At 47.6% G+C, this 14,642-nt stretch overlaps 1 long non-coding RNA gene across 1 annotated transcript; it reads left to right on the top strand.

Moving 5' to 3' along the window:
• The first annotated feature begins 5,485 nt into the window (after window positions 1–5,485).
• Window positions 5,486–8,905, top strand: LOC121113276. Its single transcript, XR_005860487.2, has 2 exons — window positions 5,486–7,764; window positions 8,721–8,905. It is a non-coding gene; the product is annotated as an uncharacterized LOC121113276 (long non-coding RNA).
• Window positions 8,906–14,642: the final 5,737 nt, after the last annotated feature.

The following is a 14,642-nucleotide window of genomic DNA, read 5'->3' on the forward strand; positions in this document are numbered from 1 at the left end:
AGCGTTTGCTACAGGTTATGGAGTGTTTCTCTTCTCTCTCTTCTTGTCTTCCATGTTGCCCGTTGGCGCCTCGGTGGAGTTTCAGTGACCCAAACGCAGACGGCTCTGCGTTGACCAAGCGTGATGCCAAGAGAAGAGGTAGGCACCAGAACAGGCTGCTGGTGAGTGCTGTGCATGACTCGGGGTTCTTAGAACGACTTGCGTTCCTCCCTAACCCGTGTTTTTCAGTACTACTATTGAGGGTTTTCACTTTGATTCTAGGATAGGAGACTCTACCATCAGATGGCGTTGCCTGTTCTTCTCTCCCCAGCTTGCAGAGTTGGATGTGACCTCAGCGTGGATAAGGGGTAAGTGATTCCTTCATCCCGACCAGAAGGTAATCTCTACTTGTCTTGTGCTGTGCGGAGCAGGTTGCAGTGGAGAAGTGCAGTTGTCCGGGGCGCTGCAAGGACTCTATTGAGGCATTTGGTGGACGCCGCAGGAACCCACAGCCAGAGATGGACGCCAAGACGCACTCCTTCCTCTGTCTGGCAAGCTCTGCTGACCCCTGAGGTTTTTCCCATGCTTGCAGCGGTCCTACGGGCTTGCTGTTGGTTGTCGCTTGTGCTCACCTTGCTGTCACCGGGTGTTCTTCCTTTACCCGTCTTAGGGCTCCCCAGTTCTGGTGGGATCTCCGTGCCTTCTGTTGATCCCAGAGAACTTCAATTTGTTCTTTTATTTTCAGGTTCTGTACCATTTCATGCTTTTGTGTTATGTTTTTCTTCCTTTTGTTTTACAGGATGGAAATGTACACCTGGTTGGTTCTACGATGACCCAAATGCAATCTAGTAAGGTTTGGCCAAGTGTGGTGGGAAAGGAAGCGGTAGGCTCCTAGGCAGACTTCTGGTGAGGGCTGTGTTTCATTGGGATTTTTCTGGGATGCCCGCTACTCCTCCCTACCCCATTCTGTTCATTGCCGTGTGTGAAGGATACTTTTTTCCTTCTAAGACTGGGGGCAGCAGCACCAGATGCTCTTGCACTTCCTGACCTCCCTGGGTGACAGCGTTGAAAGTGCCTGGTCCCTTGGAAAGGGCTAAGTGATTCCTTCATCATTACCAGAATGTAGTTTGTGTTCAACAGGTGGCGGTGGAGAACTGTGGCCTTCTGTTCAGCGCAAAAAGTCTACTGAGGATCTAGGTGGATAGAACAGGAACGCAGAGCCATAGTTGGATGCCAAGATGCACGCCTTCCTCTGTCTGGCAAGCTCTGCTGACCCCTGAGGTCGTTTCCATGCTTGCAGAGGTCCTATCTGCTTGGTGTCGGTTGTGCCTTGTGTTAACTTGGCTTTCACCAGGTGTTGTTGCCTTATAATATTTTTCCCACCCTGTTTCCAAGCAGGAGCTCCCCTTGGCCTCCGTGTCTTGCTCTGGCCAGGCAGATGTGGTGTGCCAACGGTACGCAGAGTGCAGATCCTGAGCAGAACAACTGAGAGAGGCTACCCTGGGTGAGACAGGAGAAGTGCCCCTTGGAGTGGGGGACGCCCCGCTGGCGCTGCCTCTCGCATCCACCGGCAGCACGTTCCTTCTCTCTCCTTGCCGCCCGGCGCTTTGCCGTCTCCCAGGGCTCACCAAGTCCAAATGTGCCCTGATGGAGTCCAACTCCAGCTTGACCAACACTTACCCCATCTTGTCCCTGCACCAGCTGGCTTAGAGCTCCCCATCATTGCTGGCTGTGGGTGCCTTCTGTCACTCCCAGTCGGCATGGCTCTGTTCTTTGCCTTTTGGGTTCCAGAGCGTTTGCTACGGGTTATGGAGTGTTTCTCTTCTTGTCTTCCATGTTGCCCGTTGGCGCCTCGGTGGAGTTTCAGTGACCAAAACGCAGACGGCTCTGCGTTGACCAAGTGTGATGCCAAAGGAAGAGCTAGGCTTCAGAACAGGCTGCTGGTGAGTGCTGTGCGTGACTCGGGGTTCCTAGAATGCCCTCTCTTTCTAACTAACCCGTGTTGTTCAGCACCAAACGTGAAGGTTTCTTCTTTCTTTCCAGGACTGGACGCTCCACCACCAGGTGCCGCTGTCATTCCTGACCTCCCCAGGTTGCGGCGTTGGACGTGCCCTGATCCTTGGAAAGGGGTAAGAGAGCTGTATTTCATTATCAGAAGGTGATCTCTACTTACGTTGTCTTGTTTCCATCAGGTGGCAGTGGAGTGTTGTGACACTCCTGCGCGCTGCAAGGGCTCTACTGAGGCTCTTGGTGGACACAGCAGGAACCCGCACGCACAGATGGATGCCAAGATCCGCTCCTTCCTCTGTCTGGCAAGTTCTGCTGACCCCTGAGGTCGTTCCCATGCTTGCAGAGGTTCAGTGGGCTTGCTGTTGGTTGTCGCTTGTGCTCACCTTGCTGTCACCGGGTGTTCTTCCTTTGCCCATCATAGGGGTCCCCCGTTCTGATGGGATCTCCGTGCCTTCTGCTGATCCCAGAGAACGTGGGTTTGTTCTCTTATATCCAGGTTCAGTATCATTTTTTCATGTTATGCAATATTTCTCTTCCTACCTTTTTGGGGTTTTTTTTGGTTTTTTTTTTTTTTTTTTTTTTTTTTCCCCCCCCAGGCTGCCAACTGATCCCTCTCGTGTCTGCAGTAACCCGAATGTAGTCTAGTAAGGTTTGCTCAAGTGAGATGGAAAACGAAGAGGTAGGCTCCAAAACAGACTTGCGGTGAGTGTTTTGTATGACTTGGGGCTTCTAGAACAACCTGTATTTTTCCATAAAATTGAAATGGGCTTGGTGTCGGTTGTCCCTTACTCTCACCTTGCTGTCACCAGGTCCTCTTCCTTTGCCCATCTTTAGGGCTCCCCAGTTCTGATGGGATCTCAGTGCCACCTTCTGATCCCACAAAGCTTGGCTCTGTCCTTGGCCTTTTGGGTTCCAGAGCGTTTGCTACAGGTTATGGAGTGTTTCTCTTCTCTCTCTTCTTGTCTTCCATGTTGCCCGTTGGCGCCTCGGTGGAGTTTCAGTGACCCAAACGCAGACGGCTCTGCGTTGACCAAGCGTGATGCCAAGAGAAGAGGTAGGCACCAGAACAGGCTGCTGGTGAGTGCTGTGCATGACTCGGGGTTCTTAGAACGACTTGCGTTCCTCCCTAACCCGTGTTTTTCAGTACTACTATTGAGGGTTTTCACTTTGATTCTAGGATAGGAGACTCTACCATCAGATGGCGTTGCCTGTTCTTCTCTCCCCAGCTTGCAGAGTTGGATGTGACCTCAGCGTGGATAAGGGGTAAGTGATTCCTTCATCCCGACCAGAAGGTAATCTCTACTTGTCTTGTGCTGTGCGGAGCAGGTTGCAGTGGAGAAGTGCAGTTGTCCGGGGCGCTGCAAGGACTCTATTGAGGCATTTGGTGGACGCCGCAGGAACCCACAGCCAGAGATGGACGCCAAGACGCACTCCTTCCTCTGTCTGGCAAGCTCTGCTGACCCCTGAGGTTTTTCCCATGCTTGCAGCGGTCCTACGGGCTTGCTGTTGGTTGTCGCTTGTGCTCACCTTGCTGTCACCGGGTGTTCTTCCTTTACCCGTCTTAGGGCTCCCCAGTTCTGGTGGGATCTCCGTGCCTTCTGTTGATCCCAGAGAACTTCAATTTGTTCTTTTATTTTCAGGTTCTGTACCATTTCATGCTTTTGTGTTATGTTTTTCTTCCTTTTGTTTTACAGGATGGAAATGTACACCTGGTTGGTTCTACGATGACCCAAATGCAATCTAGTAAGGTTTGGCCAAGTGTGGTGGGAAAGGAAGCGGTAGGCTCCTAGGCAGACTTCTGGTGAGGGCTGTGTTTCACTGGGATTTTTCTGGGATGCCCGCTACTCCTCCCTACCCCATTCTGTTCATTGCCGTGTGTGAAGGATACTTTTTTCCTTCTAAGACTGGGGGCAGCAGCACCAGATGCTCTTGCACTTCCTGACCTCCCTGGGTGACAGCGTTGAAAGTGCCTGGTCCCTTGGAAAGGGCTAAGTGATTCCTTCATCATTACCAGAATGTAGTTTGTGTTCAACAGGTGGCGGTGGAGAACTGTGGCCTTCTGTTCAGCGCAAAAAGTCTACTGAGGATCTAGGTGGATAGAACAGGAACGCAGAGCCATAGTTGGATGCCAAGATGCACGCCTTCCTCTGTCTGGCAAGCTCTGCTGACCCCTGAGGTCGTTTCCATGCTTGCAGAGGTCCTATCTGCTTGGTGTCGGTTGTGCCTTGTGTTAACTTGGCTTTCACCAGGTGTTGTTGCCTTATAATATTTTTCCCACCCTGTTTCCAAGCAGGAGCTCCCCTTGGCCTCCGTGTCTTGCTCTGGCCAGGCAGATGTGGTGTGCCAACGGTACGCAGAGTGCAGATCCTGAGCAGAACAACTGAGAGAGGCTACCCTGGGTGAGACAGGAGAAGTGCCCCTTGGAGTGGGGGACGCCCCGCTGGCGCTGCCTCTCGCATCCACCGGCAGCACGTTCCTTCTCTCTCCTTGCCGCCCGGCGCTTTGCCGTCTCCCAGGGCTCACCAAGTCCAAATGTGCCCTGATGGAGTCCAACTCCAGCTTGACCAACACTTACCCCATCTTGTCCCTGCACCAGCTGGCTTAGAGCTCCCCATCATTGCTGGCTGTGGGTGCCTTCTGTCACTCCCAGTCGGCATGGCTCTGTTCTTGGCCTTTTGGGTTCCAGAGCGTTTGCTACGGGTTATGGAGTGTTTCTCTTCTTGTCTTCCATGTTGCCCGTTGGCGCCTCGGTGGAGTTTCAGTGACCAAAACGCAGACGGCTCTGCGTTGACCAAGTGTGATGCCAAAGGAAGAGCTAGGCTTCAGAACAGGCTGCTGGTGAGTGCTGTGCGTGACTCGGGGTTCCTAGAATGCCCTCTCTTTCTAACTAACCCGTGTTGTTCAGCACCAAACGTGAAGGTTTCTTCTTTCTTTCCAGGACTGGACGCTCCACCACCAGGTGCCGCTGTCATTCCTGACCTCCCCAGGTTGCGGCGTTGGACGTGCCCTGATCCTTGGAAAGGGGTAAGAGAGCTGTATTTCATTATCAGAAGGTGATCTCTACTTACGTTGTCTTGTTTCCATCAGGTGGCAGTGGAGTGTTGTGACACTCCTGCGCGCTGCAAGGGCTCTACTGAGGCTCTTGGTGGACACAGCAGGAACCCGCACGCACAGATGGATGCCAAGATCCGCTCCTTCCTCTGTCTGGCAAGTTCTGCTGACCCCTGAGGTCGTTCCCATGCTTGCAGAGGTTCAGTGGGCTTGCTGTTGGTTGTCGCTTGTGCTCACCTTGCTGTCACCGGGTGTTCTTCCTTTGCCCATCATAGGGGTCCCCCGTTCTGATGGGATCTCCGTGCCTTCTGCTGATCCCAGAGAACGTGGGTTTGTTCTCTTATATCCAGGTTCAGTATCATTTTTTCATGTTATGCAATATTTCTCTTCCTACCTTTTTGGGGTTTTTTTGGGTTTTTTTTTTTTTTTTTTTTTTTTTTCCCCCCCCAGGCTGCCAACTGATCCCTCTCGTGTCTGCAGTAACCCGAATGTAGTCTAGTAAGGTTTGCTCAAGTGAGATGGAAAACGAAGAGGTAGGCTCCAAAACAGACTTGCGGTGAGTGTTTTGTATGACTTGGGGCTTCTAGAACAACCTGTATTTTTCCATAAAATTGAAATGGGCTTGGTGTCGGTTGTCCCTTACTCTCACCTTGCTGTCACCAGGTCCTCTTCCTTTGCCCATCTTTAGGGCTCCCCAGTTCTGATGGGATCTCAGTGCCACCTTCTGATCCCACAAAGCTTGGCTCTGTCCTTGGCCTTTTGGGTTCCAGAGCGTTTGCTACAGGTTATGGAGTGTTTCTCTTCTCTCTCTTCTTGTCTTCCATGTTGCCCGTTGGCGCCTCGGTGGAGTTTCAGTGACCCAAACGCAGACGGCTCTGCGTTGACCAAGCGTGATGCCAAGAGAAGAGGTAGGCACCAGAACAGGCTGCTGGTGAGTGCTGTGCATGACTCGGGGTTCTTAGAACGACTTGCGTTCCTCCCTAACCCGTGTTTTTCAGTACTACTATTGAGGGTTTTCACTTTGATTCTAGGATAGGAGACTCTACCATCAGATGGCGTTGCCTGTTCTTCTCTCCCCAGCTTGCAGAGTTGGATGTGACCTCAGCGTGGATAAGGGGTAAGTGATTCCTTCATCCCGACCAGAAGGTAATCTCTACTTGTCTTGTGCTGTGCGGAGCAGGTTGCAGTGGAGAAGTGCAGTTGTCCGGGGCGCTGCAAGGACTCTATTGAGGCATTTGGTGGACGCCGCAGGAACCCACAGCCAGAGATGGACGCCAAGACGCACTCCTTCCTCTGTCTGGCAAGCTCTGCTGACCCCTGAGGTTTTTCCCATGCTTGCAGAGGTCCTACGGGCTTGCTGTTGGTTGTCGCTTGTGCTCACCTTGCTGTCACCGGGTGTTCTTCCTTTACCCATCTTAGGGCTCCCCAGTTCTGGTGGGATTTCAGTACCCTCAGCTGATCCCAGAGTGTATGGATTTGTTCTTTTATCTTCAGATTTAGTATGTTTTCCTGCTGTTATGTGATGTTTGCCTTAGTTTTTTTATTTATTTTTTTTCCCGGGCTGACTATTGATACATCCTCAGTCTGCAATAAACCAAATGATTTCTAGTAAGGTTTTACCAAGTGACATGGAAAATGAAGTGGTATATTCTAAAACAGGCTTGCAGTGAGTCTGTCGTATGACTTTGGGTTTCTAGCTTTACCTCTGTTTTTTTGTAAGCCATTTGGTTCAGTACCTAATATGAAAGTTTCTTTCCTTCTGGTATTGGAGACTAATCCACCACATGTTGATGCTTTCCTGACCTCCTTGATTGCAGTGTGGGATGTGCCCTGATCCTTGGAAAGGGGTGAGTGATTCCTGCATCCTCACTAGAAGGTAATCTCTACTTACTTTTTCTTGTGTCCATCAGGTGGCGCTGGAGAGTTGTGACCCTGCTGAGCAGTGCAAGGACTCTACTGAGGCTCTTGGTGGACTCAGTAGGAACCCACACCCATACGTGGATGCCAATATCTATTCCTTCCTCTGTCTGGCAAGCTCTGGTGTCCCCTGAGGTCATTCCCATGCTTGCAGAGGTCCTATGGTCTTGTTGGTTGTCACTTGTGCTCACTGGGCTTATCAAGGGTGTTCCTCTTGCTTGACACCACCTTTCCCATCCTCTATTTCCAAGCAGGAGCTCCCCTTGGCCTCCACGTCTCGCTCTGGCCAGGCAGATGTGGTGTGCCAATGGATTAAAGCCTTCAGAATCCAACCAAAAGAAATGAGGAGAGAGGCTGCCGTGGGTGAGACAGGAGAAGTGCCCCTTTAAGCGGGGGACGCCCTGCTGGCACTGCCTCTCGCATCCACCAGCAGCACGTTCCTTTTCTCTCCCTGCCCCTGGCGCTTTGCCGTCTCCCGGGGCTCACCAAGTCCAAATGTTCCTTGATGGAGACCAACTCCAGCTTGACCATCACTCACCCCATCTGTCCCTGCACCAGCTGGCTTAGGGCTCTCCAGTACTGCTGGATGTCACTGCCTTCTGTTGCTCCCTGTCAACATGGTGGTGTTCGTTCTTTTTAGGTTCAGTAACGTGTCTTCTTTTTATGCAGTGTTACTCTTCTCTGTTTTCTTGTGTTTCATGTTGCCTGTCAATGCCTCTCTGGAGATACACTGAATGAAATGTAAACTGATGTTCTTTGACCAAGTGTGATGGAAAATGAAGATGTAGGCTCCACTACAGCTATCGTGTGAGTGTCCTGTATGACTTGGGGTGTCTGGAATTACATTTATTTCATCCTAACCCATGTTGTTCAGTACTGCATGCCAATGTTTCTTCTTTTCTTGTTGGACTGGAGACTCCACTACCAGATTCAATGGGGCTTATGCGTCTTCCTGTGCATTGGTTGTGCACTGATGCTTGGAAAGGGATGAGTGATTACTCTGTGTGCCCTTTGGCCCAAATTCCAAATATTCCCCAATGTAGTCTGTTGTAGTAGGTGCTTTGCGGGGATACATGCTGTATGGGATAGGCCTCTCCCTAAGCATAGTGAAAGGGTGCTGTTGTGCTCAGACAGACTGTCCTTGCTAACAAAGTAAACAAGATAAGAAGGCAAAGGAATGAGGAGAGAATAGGAGCCAAATAAGGAATTGTGGTAAGGGGTTAGATCCAGTATGGACGAATCAGGACAGGGCACAATAGCTTAAGTAAAGGTATATAAGCTGTGCTTAGTAGTGAATAGACGCCATTTTACTGCTCATCATGTTGGTGTACGTCTGCAGTCATTTGGCCCTGATCAGGTAATTGGTCAGTGCTCACTAGGGCTAACGCAGGAGGTTAGCATTGCAGTTGCAGAAGGCAACAGTAGTCCAAGTCCAGCTTTTCCCCCGCTCATCACGTTTGTCCTCACACTGAATTGGTTAGGGCTCTGAAGTAGTGATGGGTTGTCAGTGCCTTGGTTTGATGACATCAAACTTTGGATTGGTTTTTCCTTCATGGCTGAACACATTTCTTGCCATCATGCAGAGTTTTTCTTTTTTGTTTTTGTGAATTTCACACATTCAATACTAACTGAATGTTTGATAAGCCTGCAGAGGCAGATCTGGGGAATAGAAGTAGCGGTTTTGGGGAGTAGTGTCTGAGGCCTTGATGGATTGTTACATGATATTTTTCCAGGCTGTTATGTGTATATTACATTTCTTTCAGATCCACTGTCCTAGTCGAAGCGGGAAGGACCATTTTGACTATTTGTCAACGCCCACATGGCAATCTGAATTTAGGAGCCACTTTCACAGACGCGTCGCTGCAGGGCAAAGAAGGCCTCAAAACTTCAGCGGACCTCTACCCCCTAGAGAGCTCTGAAACTTAGGTTAAGAATATAAATGTCTTAATATTTTTCTGTCTTCTATAGTTTTAACTGTTGCTTTAGCTTGGCTGGAAAATAGGTATGTAAAGCTAATTAAAAATCTTGCTGAAGGAAGGTTTTAGTGTTTCAGACTGTTGGGTTTGTATGACTCTCCCAAGAAGTGTAGGAAGTGTGTCAAATTATGCAGCAGTTGCACTAAATTGGACAATACTGAATTATGTAACAAATCAGATGGAAAATGGTGGAAATTGTAAATGCGTGGATGAAAATCAGAGTAAGGTCGTTAAGTTGATTTTTGTCATTATTACTAATACCTGAACCATTTTTATAGACAGGAATGACAACAGTGCAAACCATATAAACTTTGGGTGCAGGAACCTGTCAGGTGTAGGGTGTTGTTGGGAATATGGCAATTTTGGGATGCTTATGAGATATAATGAGACCGCTCAATGGCAGCAAGGCAGGTACCGTGATCCTAGGGCCACTAACAGTACAGTGCAGTCTGGAGATAAAGATCTATTAGCTGTAGTGGGCATGGGGACTGCATCAATGAAACATAGGCAAAAACGCTGTCAGCTCCCCTTTGGGTATTGGTGGATGTGTGGAAATAGATACGCATGTGAAATTCTCCCATTGAATTGGACTGGGACATGCACAGCAGGTTATCTGATGCCTCACACAAGTATCTACACTCGCATAGTCACCATGAGGATTTTTAAGAGCTATGCAGCTCTACACTAAGAGAGGGAATACTCCACTAGTTGAAAGGACTATGGGATTCCATAGTTTTGTTTGATGGGTATTTTCAGCTCTCGGAGTCACTGAACTGGAACAAGCAGTTGTGAATGTATCAGTCACTATGGAAAGAACTGAGAACCTAAGTTTAGAAGCCATCCAGGGTCTTCAGACAGAGATCTCATGCTGTAGTAAATCAGTCTTGCAGAATAGAATGGCCCTCGACATTCTTACCGCAAAGGCATGAGGGGTCTGTATGATTATTAACCAAAGTCACTGCGGTTACATGGACGGAAATGTACATGTAGAGAGTGATTTATAGGAGATTTGGAGAGGCGTTTAAGAGCTACACCAAGTCTCCTTACATGACTCTTCTGCTGGAATCATGGATATGTGGAATAAGCTTTGTAACTGGCTGCGTAACTTTGTGTGGCTAAAGTGACCAGTTGTAGTTGTAATGATGATCCTCATTGTGATAACCTGCATAGGTGCGAGGCGTTCTTTCTGGTGCTATTGAAAAATGCTGGATGAGCGCTCCACCTAGAAGAGGTACTGTGTGAAATGTCAGGTAGAAACGGGGAAATAGTTCTGGAACACATTACTTGACAGTTGGGCACTGAAAGCAAAAGCCTTTGCATAACATATAGAAAAGGGTGGATTGTATCAAGGGAAGTATAAATCTGGACCTCATAGTATGTGCCAAGTTGGGAAGGAACACAAAGTGGTGGAACGTGAGGTCTGTGAGTACAAGGAAGATAAGGACACAGAGCTGACGACACAATGGAAGGTTCATTGAAGGTCAGCGGAGTTGCTCTTTGTAATTGAATATGCAGTCCCGTGAACATAAGGAGGCACAGCTGCCATTGCTGAGCATAAGGAAGCGAAGTTGCTGTTGCGACACAATGCAAGCCTGACCTTCTGAAGTTGGAAGCTCTCAGCGAGGTATGCTGATCACCTTCATCCAACGCTGACCAGAGAACCGTGCTGCTTCTTCAGGACCATGACAGTAGGGTGGGGCAATGTGTTAATAATGTCTTGGAATTCCACCCATCTTTCTTGCAATGTAATTAATGTTTGTATGTTATGTTTTAAAATATGTAACCATTCTTATCCTGGCTGTGCGAGTTAGGAGATTTCTCATTGCATCTTACGTTGTAATAAAAATGCCTGTTGAGTGAATGTGTCTACATTATGATTTTGGTATGAACACAGGGCTTATACCTGGCATTCTGCTATTGAGCATTTGTGAATGAAGAAAGCTTTTATAGAAGGTGATTTAGGAAGATGCCTGGATGAATTTGAAGGCTGCTGGATTGACCGTCACGATGCTCAAAGAATCATATGGAGTAGAAGCGAGCCTGGAATAGAAGACTGGAAATCCATCTCGGAGAGCATAGGGACCTGGAGCGACACGGGGGTCTGTCTGTGTTTGTCATCTTGTGTGTTACTGCTGAGTGTGCAGTATCTGTGGAATTAGCGTGGACTCTGAATTGTGTCATCTTCGAAGCTGTTACACTGGAAATATCCTCCGTGCTTTCTGGAATTGCTAATAAAGACTTCCTGCCTTAATGCTAACAGAAGTGTGCTGTTCAGTTTCTATCCAACCATTTTTTGATTCACCTTAGTGCCCTGGAACCAAAATTTGGTGACAGGAGGTTGGATGTTTGTGAGTACCCACACGTAGCATTGCATTTATTTTCTTTTTGTTGTGTTATAGATGTCCAGCTGTTGTAGAATGTCAAAGAGCTTTTTACTAGCTTCCGGCATCTCAGGTCATTTCTGCCTGCATGCGTTTAGGGGAAAGATGGTCATTAGGAGGGATGTTGCGAGCCATTTGCTGCTGGCCCCCATGGCCTTGTCAGGGAAACAGCCACTTAGGTTAAAACTGGGACAAGTCCAATTCCACAGAGTTGTTTACATGGCAATGCATTGAGCAGCAGCGTTCTTGTTTCCTAGACCATGGCAGGGCAGTTTTTCCCTTAGCTCCTTTTGTACCTATTGTTTTAGAAGTTTATCGCTTCAGTTGTCTTGACTGTCAGGGACGGTGTGATTGTTCTCTCCTGTAGAAGTCATCTTTGGAAGCCAGATTGCCAAAGGGACGTGGCAGTCAGTAAAACAATCTGCAGCGGTGCCAGACCCATTTGTTTTCCAGCAGGCCAAGGTAGTACGCCTTACAGCAAATCAGCTGGTCCTCGCAGTAAGGGCCCATACAGTCTGCTGGGCCACAGAAGCAGGATGGGCAAATGGTTGTTTTTTAGAGTATTCTTCTTCCTTGTGAGGTATCCCAGGGCCAGAAAAGGTGCCTGTTTTTTGCAAAGGTTGTGAGATATCGGAGTTGCTAATTGTAGGCTTCAGTACTGGATTTATTGTGTAGGTAGATCATTTTTGGTTGCGATCAGTTTTTCTGTACCAGGTTGGTTACAGTGAGAATACGAGGACTGAGCGAGTGTTCGGAAGCATGAGTAGCCGGAAGGTCAATTATTGAATACTGTATTGCAATGCAAGGTTACTGAGCATGTTACAATACTATCCAATTAGAATAGAAGCTTATCAGTCATAAGAAATAAGAGAGTTTGTGAAAAACCAGAGGTGTTACTGTAACACTGAGGCGAGCCGTGCAAGTGAGCTGAGCACCAGGGAAAAGAGGATGTCTTGTGATATGCTAGCAGTTTTATGTTTAACCCTGAATGGAAAATGGAAAGCAATGTAACACTCGGTCTTCTGCGCTATGAAGCGTGTAGTTCTTGTGTTCTGAGAACCACGTATGTGGAACTATCTACAGTCCATGGAACCAGAGCATTAAGTGTTTAACTCACAGTGCATTTTATGACGTTATGTTATGGAATAGCGATAAGCAGAAATCATAAAAGTATGACATTTTGGTTGTTCTTTACCTAGTCTCGCAATCTTATTGTAAGCAGTTTATTAGGGTTATTAAATACCTTTTTTATTGTTTTCCTGGACAATAGAAGCATTTGAGTACCTCTTTGTCCATGCGGCCGCCTTCTTTACTGGTGAATTAAGGGAAATAACTTAGGTTGTAAGTTACGTGCTTTCATCTGGTGCTGAATCAGCAGCTACGGGTCTGACCTCGCTAAGCCAGGTTTTGGCTGGCAATAACAGATGTTTTTCTGCAGATTCAGACAGTTTGTACCGACAGCGGGCCTCCTGTTTCTGCAAATAATATCGTTAGCTGTCCTATCTCTGGAATGCCAGGTCAGACAGTAAAACCACACATGAACTAACAAGCAGCGGATTGGTCGATGGAGTTGTAGCTGATGATGGGCTAGACCGAGTCAAGTGTCTTCCATCTCGACCGAGCTCAAGGAGTACACAGCGAGAGAGATGTACGATGTTCTTTGCAAGACCACCATAGATCACCGAGAGATGTGCAAAAGAGCTGAGTGTTGGGGCGGGGGGGGAAATAAAAAGACAATCCTTTGGGGGACTCACTGTAATAACGCAACATTTTCTTGGCCATGTAATACTGACATGAGCAGCTTGTTTATTATGTTTGTGCCTTTCTTGTACGTGGGCTGGGTGGGAATATTCCCTTTGCATCTGTTGTGTGGACAGTCCTGAATAAACGTTTGTGCTTTATCAGTACTCTGTGGTTATAGTTTGATTTCTGGACAACACAGCTGCTCCTGTAATGGGATATTTTCTCTTTTTTTCTTCTCTACTCTGTTCTTTGACGATGTTTCTTATTCCTTATCTGGAGATCCTCTCCTGCTAGTGTAACAGCAGAGGTGCCAGTGCTGTGAGGAAATGTTAGAAAAATAAGGCTGGTCATATGTCTGTGAATCGTAGAGTCACGGAATCATGGAACGGCCTGGGTTGAAAGGAAGCACAACGATCATCTAGTTTCAATGGCTGCGCTACCTGCAGGATCGTCAATCACTAGAACAGGCTGCCCAGAGCCACATCCAGCCTGGCCTTGAATGTCTCCAGGGATGGGGCGTCCACAACCTCCTTGGGCAACCTGTTCCAGTGCTTCACCGCCTTCTGTGTGCAAAATTTCCTCGTAATATCTAACCTAAACCTCCCCTGTCTCAGTTTAAAAGCATTCTCACTTGTTCTATTGATATCCACCCTTGAAAACAGCTGTTCCCCCCTGCTGTTTATATGCTCCCTTCAAGTTCCAGAAGGTCACAGTGAGGTTTCATCAGAGCTTTCTTGTCTGCAAGCTAATCAAGGCCCATTCTGTCAGCCTTCCTTATAGGAGAGGCGGTCAGAGTACTGATCATCTTAGTTGTTCTCCCCTCTACCCACTTCAAGAGGTCCTTGTCCTTCCTGTAGTGGGGGCTGCAGGACCGGACACCGTATTTCAGATAGGGCCTTGCAAGAGCTGAGTAGAAGGGGACAATCACCTCTCGCTGTCTGCTGGCCAGCTGTTTTTTAATTCCATGCAGAATATGGTTGGTCTTCCTGACTGCGAGAGTGTACTGCTGCTTCCTGTCCAGCTTGCCATCCACCAGCCCCTTCTCTGCAGGGCTGCTGTCAAGGAGATCTTGTCCTGTTTGTCTAAATATCTGGGATTGCTCTACATGCAGTGCCCTGCATTTGGCCTTATGGAACCTCATTAGTTTCACATGGTCCCACTTCTCTAGGTCCCATTCTGCAGGTCCCATCTCTAATTCTTAATCTTCTAACTCTTATTCTTTCTCTCATTGTTTTTGTAATTCTTTTTCTTCTTCTAAATCTCTTTCCAGTTCTCTTTCCAGTTCTTTTTTTCCCAATTCAAATTCTTTTTCTTGTTGTAATTAATTTTCTATTTTTTCTGTAATTTTTTTCTAATTCATTTTCTAATTCTTTTTCTTATTTATTTTCCTTTTTATTTTTCTAGCTCTTTTTCTTTTTCAGCTCTTTTTCTAATCTTTTTCGTTTTCCTTTTCCAGTTTTTTCCTTTTCCCACTCCTTTTCCTTTCCTTTTTCTAATCGATTTTCTAAATGTGTTTCTTATGCTCTCATTCTAATTCTTTTACTTCTTCTAATTAGAGTTCTGTTTCATTCTCTAATTCTATTTC

The sequence above is a fragment of the Gallus gallus genome, chromosome 5, assembly GCF_016699485.2.
Source record: "Gallus gallus isolate bGalGal1 chromosome 5, bGalGal1.mat.broiler.GRCg7b, whole genome shotgun sequence".
Lineage (NCBI taxonomy): Eukaryota > Metazoa > Chordata > Aves > Galliformes > Phasianidae > Gallus > Gallus gallus.